Source organism: Vigna unguiculata, unplaced genomic scaffold (assembly GCF_004118075.2).
Source record: "Vigna unguiculata cultivar IT97K-499-35 unplaced genomic scaffold, ASM411807v1 contig_666, whole genome shotgun sequence".
NCBI classification, from domain to species: Eukaryota; Viridiplantae; Streptophyta; class Magnoliopsida; order Fabales; family Fabaceae; genus Vigna; species Vigna unguiculata.
In genome coordinates this window covers 1-6,728 of record NW_021011390.1, presented here as the reverse complement: position 1 = coordinate 6,728, position 6,728 = coordinate 1, and positions in this window count along the sequence as shown.

Below are 6,728 nucleotides of genomic sequence, written 5' to 3'. Positions count from 1 at the left end.
GTAACACTCGTAAATAAAAATAAATTTAAACAATATTTAAAAATAATTAGCCATATAAAATTATAAAAAATAAGTTAAATTTAAAATATTTTAAACAAAAGTGAGAGATCCATTCATAATTAGAAAACTAAAAGCAATTAATAAAATTAATTGGTCAAATATTAAAAAAATTAGAAAAAATCATATAATGATTGATTGTAAAAATAAGATGTAAACATAGAATGTATTATGGATCCCGTACAAAACAATAATAATGATAATAATGAAATAATATTAACATTATTCCTAATAATACTAATTTTTTATTAAATCAAATTATATTAATATTAATAGTAGTAATGTAACATTAGTTAAGTGAAGTAAAACAATATTCTTGTATAATTAAAACTTGAACCATATAAATGAAATGTCTACACACAGTCATCGTTAATGTAAGATGTACGTAGGTTGTGGGTTACAAATCTGTATAAAATAAATACAAACAGAAAACAAAGTTGAAGTTGAGCTTAAAATTTATCAAAAGAAACACGCATAGATACAAACAACTTAAAACAATATTTAAAAAAATAGCCATATAAAATTACAAAACAGTTAAACTTGAAATATGATAAACAAAAGTAACATATATTAAAAAAGTTAGAGTAATGTGAAATGCATATGTACATGTGATTTATAGAATGAATGCATTAGGAATATGTACAAAACTATAATAATAAAATAATAATAATAATAATAAATATTTTATTTATTGATTCAAATAATAATAACAAAAATACTAATAATTACGATAGTATTAGTAATTACCAATTAAAACTCCATTTATAATTAAATAAATTTAAAACAATTAATGAAATCAATTAATTGATAATAAATCTTTTAAAACTAATCATATAATTATTAGTTACAAATGTATAAGTTTAACAGATTTCAAAATATATGGAATAAAAAAAATCCATTCATAATTAAAATAATGAATGAAATTAATTGGTCAATTAATGAAAAATTTTTAGAAACAAATCATATAATTCTTGATAGCATAAATCCATTCGAATTTGTACATACTATTTAAGTCATTACTAAATTGAATTTTTCATTTATTTAGGTGTGAATCATTACCTCTAAAGAAAGTTTCTTTATAAACCTCTTTATTAAAATATTATCTAAAGTAATATTATTTTATATATTTATCTATATTATTTTAAGAATAACTATGTTATTTTGTTGTGAGACATAGATCGTTAAATTATGGTAACATGAATCTTATTTAATAGTATAAATGTAAACTTTAGATTTAATAGTTAAACATACAAATTTTAACCGATTATTATAATATAAACTTATGGTAGGTATGTTTTAGATTTGTTATATATATATATATATATATATATATATATATATATATATATATATATATATATATATATATATATATATATATTAGTATAAGATATTTAGTTATTGTGCAAGAGAATTAAGTAGGTTGATTGTTCACTTTTTATAATTATTTGTTAAGTTGTTGAAAAATTAATCAGACGTTTGTAACATAATTGGTGTTAGAAAAATTAACAAATATAGAAAATTTAAAATGATAAATAATTATGTAAAGAGGAATTTAAAAAAATATAAAATAATTAATGAAATTAAAATAAAATATAATTATTGAATAAAAGTATAATATAAACAATAGTAGTGATTTATGATGCACCGATACTTCAACTTTGATCACGTATTCGTGTCGGACACGTATCGTATCTGATACTTTAGAATACTTTAACAATAATTATCAATGAAGTATTTAATTTATAAAATCGTATTACCCTACAATAAAACTTTTGAATAATGACCAATTTTAGTAACAAAAAATAATTAGTCATTATATAGTGACCAATTTGATAGCAAAAAATAATTCCAAAAAATTATAATTGGTTTCTAATTGATAATTAAAATAGTTTCAATTATGAATTGGTTTTTTAAATTTGTCACTAAAATAAGCTATCAGGTTTTGGCTACCAAAATAATTGGTCTCTAATTAGGAAATTTGGATTTACACATTAACAATCGTATATTTATTATGTTTGTATGAATTATTGTGAAATTTTCAACATTCATATATTACGTATCTATCACGTATTGTATCCTATTATGTTATAAATAAACGTACCGATGTATCGAATACGTGTCGTATCCGATACAGGTATCTTATCTGTGCATCATAGGTACTGATAAATATATTACAAATTAAGGAAAGGATGTGAATTAATTATTGATTTTTTTTAAAATCAAATATAATCACTACGATTAAAACAATGTGTCTCCACTCTAATTAAAAAAATAAATTAATATTAAAATTGACTTTTGTAACGGAAAGTAATAAAATGTAATAAATATTTTTAATAAATATTAATTCAAAACTTGTTGAATAATAAATGAAATAATAATTTAAAAATATATATTTATTGATTCAAATAATAATAACAAAATTAATAATAATTATAATAATATTATCGATTATCAATCCAAAACTTCATCCATAATTGAAAGAATTTAAAATAATTAATAAAATCATCTAATTAATAAAAAATTTCTAAAAATGAATCATATAATTATTAATTTTAAATGTATAAATTGAAAAGATTTCAAAATGTATGAAACAAAAAAAACAATCCTTTCATAGTTAAAAAGTTAAAAACAATTAATGAGATTAATTAGTAATTAATAAAAATATTTAAAGACAAATAATATCATCATTGATTGTATAAATCATTTTCGATTTGTGTACAAATCATTACTAAATTGAATCTTTTATTTATAACAACATTTTATTTTGTATATTTATCTGAAATTATTTTAAGAGAAACAATGATATTTTTTGTGAGATTAAAGATTTAATTTTAAGTTATATAAATTTGATTATTGTTTAAATAAATAATTGTGATACTATTACACTTATTTTTTTCTTCAGTATGATTTAAATTGCTATAAAAAGCTATACATAGTTCCATATTCTCTTTTGTACAGTAAAAATGCAATCAGAATTTGTCATCCTCCTTAGTCCTCCTATTTTATCTTTTTCTCTTTTTGTTAAACCACATATGATTCCACTTATGTACACATAATACATAAAGTTTTACAACATCACTATAATTCTTTTCCATATTGGAGAATAACTGAAATTATAATTGTGTGATCAGAAGTTTGAATATATCAAGTACCCAACAAAGGTTGAATAGCTTTGACTACAACACTCATGTTTGGTCTGTAATCAACTTCGTATTGAACACAAGTTGCAGCAACAACAACCATCTGAAACTAAGTATCATGTTATCCATGAATATTTTTCTTTTTAAAATTGATCTTTTATTGTCCTAGTATATGTAGTTCCTTTTAATATTCTTAGGAAAAAATATAGGTACGATTCCTACACTAAAATTTGTCAAATTTTCTCAGCCTTAATTAATACCTTTATATGTACTGAAATTGAGATCATAAACAACATACAAATATTGTCTTCAAATTGCTAAACTAAAACTAATGAATACATCCAAAAAATCTCCACTTAAAGGTATACAACATTTTAGATTCAAATTTTGGTCTTTTGCATATCTAGAATTTACTACCTAAACAAAATATAGAATTATAATGCTACCTCTACTGAGTTACATTGCATAGTTTTCCAATTCATATACATATCGTTTCAAAGATATAAGCAATATAATATTTTCAAGGACATTTAGCAAGAAAAAGGAAAAATAAAGTAAATTGTGAAAGGTGGATATTCTCCTCCCAATCTTGTATGAACACACTGCCTGACTTTATCTTCCCTGAGTTTTGGTGAAGCCTGAAACAACATGTATGAATTGTTAGCATCTGTGTCATTATCTATAATAAAAGGAGTTACACTACTGGCTCCAAGTTTCTATCGCATTTAAACATGAATAAAAAAACAAAACCATAACACATTTAAGAGAACCATAAAGAAGAGTTACATTACTTGCTCCATGTTATTATAGAAACCTTCAAAACAATTCCTTAACAACCAACACAATTCATCAAAGCCTCAGACTTAGATCCCTTGCTGTAAATACAAGTATCACAGTACAAAAAGTTTAATTCAAAGGAAATATAAAAATCATGAATCAAAGTCTAAGACAGAAAGCATTCAAAAGTTCAGGACCTGCAATTTTGACTACAACAATAACATTGGATAATATATGAGAAAAAATGGACAGTAGCACTTGATTGAGCATTCATTTCTTCTTGGATTCCGAATCGACAATCCATAATTCATAGAGCGCATTGGATAATCCTTCATAAACCAATATTAGCCACAAAATAAATATTTAACTAAACCACACAATCACGATGACAATAATTTAATAAAACAACAGTAGATATCAATAGATCCAACATTGATCCCAATCCACCCATTTAACAATTTGGAATGTAAAGCCATAACAACTTTTGAGAAATCACAAAATAAGAATTTCTCTTTAAAAACAAAAAAAAACAATTGACAAAGACAATGACAAACAATATGTAGAAATTGCCAAAAGAAACACTTCAAAATTAAAACCCGCAGAAGATAGTTGAATGAAAAAAATAAGAGAAATTGGCAAAGGAATAATTGAAAGTGGACAACTTTTCGAGGGAAACGGAAGGAAGAAGTAATAATAGGGATCTTTGGACAAAGGAAGTGATTGTACTTCCTATTTACCATCCCAATAACCTCTAACTTTCTCACAATATTGAACTGCAACTCCATAATCTTTCCACTGGGGTTCTCCAACTAAATTTTAAAAAATCAAACCAAAAACATAAAAGTTAGCAACTTGAAACCCCAAAAAATCACAAAAAAAAACTTAACCACGGTAAAACAAAAAAATATGAAAACAAAGGACATCAATTAAGTATTTAACACAGAAAACAAAAATTTAAATTCAAGTGCAGATTCAGAATGTCTTAAAGGCCATCCTACAGAACAAATTTTATCTAATATCCAAGTAATACATAATTAAAATTCAAACAAATGTGCACAAGAGAAATTCCCATTTCATTTAACTAAAGTTTTCACCTTTAACATCAATTGATTTTGTAAGGCTGACCTTTACTGGGATGAGAAACTCTTCAGATCTACAGTGGTTGATCATAAGGGTTGAAACTTAGAGCAGAAATTGACATGTAGTACCACCACCCTCGATAAAACTTCATGTCAAACACAAGCAAATAGATAGAACAATACTTAACATTTTATTTAATTTTCTCAATAAACTTATTAATATTTTGCTGTATTGTTAAAACAAAGTAGAAAAAACATTCAGAAATTAATCCGGGAACATACTGGAATAAAATTGGAGGTTCTTCTCGAAGCTGAGGTTGGACTTTGAATCAGACCTGTACATGTGAGAACAGTTATTAGAAACTGAAACTAAAAAAGAAATGGGAAAGTGGAAGAAAGGTACGAAGAGGAAAGGCATTAACTTTTCTTGCCCATTTGCTGCAAATCTGAAAAGGAACAGGAACAAATGAGTTGCAAGGCTGACCTTTATATATACATCACACTAACCCGAATCTACAAATAACCACAAACTTACCCAACTCGTCAACCATAAGCATGAATAATCCAAAGAAATGTTATTAGGAAGAAGATGAAGTGAGCAGGAAAGACGAAAATACTACGAAACCATAAAAAAATGGGAACATTGATCAAACCAAACGGCAAGTTGAATAAAGACAAAATGATAATAAGAATAATGAAAAATTGAAACTTTAGAACCCATAAGACAAAAATGGAAACTCACTAATGCAACTCCATGCAACTTCTATGCCAGCCACCACGTCCTATGCCAAAGAACTGATACACCAAAATAAATAAAAACTTCAACAGAGATTGTAATTTGATGGAATCACATAAGCAAATAAATTTATAAAATTTCGTAAGGGTTGATAGAGTAACAGAAAGCAAATAAATTTAACAGAGATTTGTGAGGATTTGGAAGAATTAATAGAAAGCAAAGAAATTTGATAAAGCATGGAAATGAAGGAGAAAAATGACATACGAAAGCAAAAGGTGTTTTGGTTTCCCGAATAGAAAATGGTTTGCTAGGGTTTAAGGAAGTTCAGTGGGAGAGGAGGAGGTAACGTTCTGGTTTAATCTCAAATTTCAGAAAGCCATTTCAAAATTTTAATCCGCTTAGTCTTCGGTAAGATCCTTCCCAATTTTTGACTTCAAAAGAAATCCAATCAAATCATGTACAGTATTCGCGCTATTTAAAAAGCATTTCAAAAGTCTCGGTCAGATGCATTTAAACTTTGCAAAATTACGAAATAACAAACCCAAATACACTACGGAGCAGAAACGGGGACAAAAATGTAATACGTCTTCAGCTGCTTCAACCCTTCTTAAAGGGCACCAAAATGAGAAAAACTTAATATTGGACACGTGTCAGCTAATCAGATAGGGGTTTTAGGGTAATATCCCTAGTAGTTTGTTTTCTTAGTTTTTAAGTAGATGATAACACCAACAATCCTCTTGACTATTTGCAACAAGTTTTCATGAAATTTTGAGCAATTTTTATGTAGAAACATGAATTATTTAAATTGTCAATACTAGAAAGTATTAAAACAATTGAAAATTGTTACCTAGAGATTGAATTTTATAAATTTCAGAACTAATCCCATTTGAGTATCTGCCAACCTGTTTGTTATGGAATTTTGAGATCTTTTTGTAA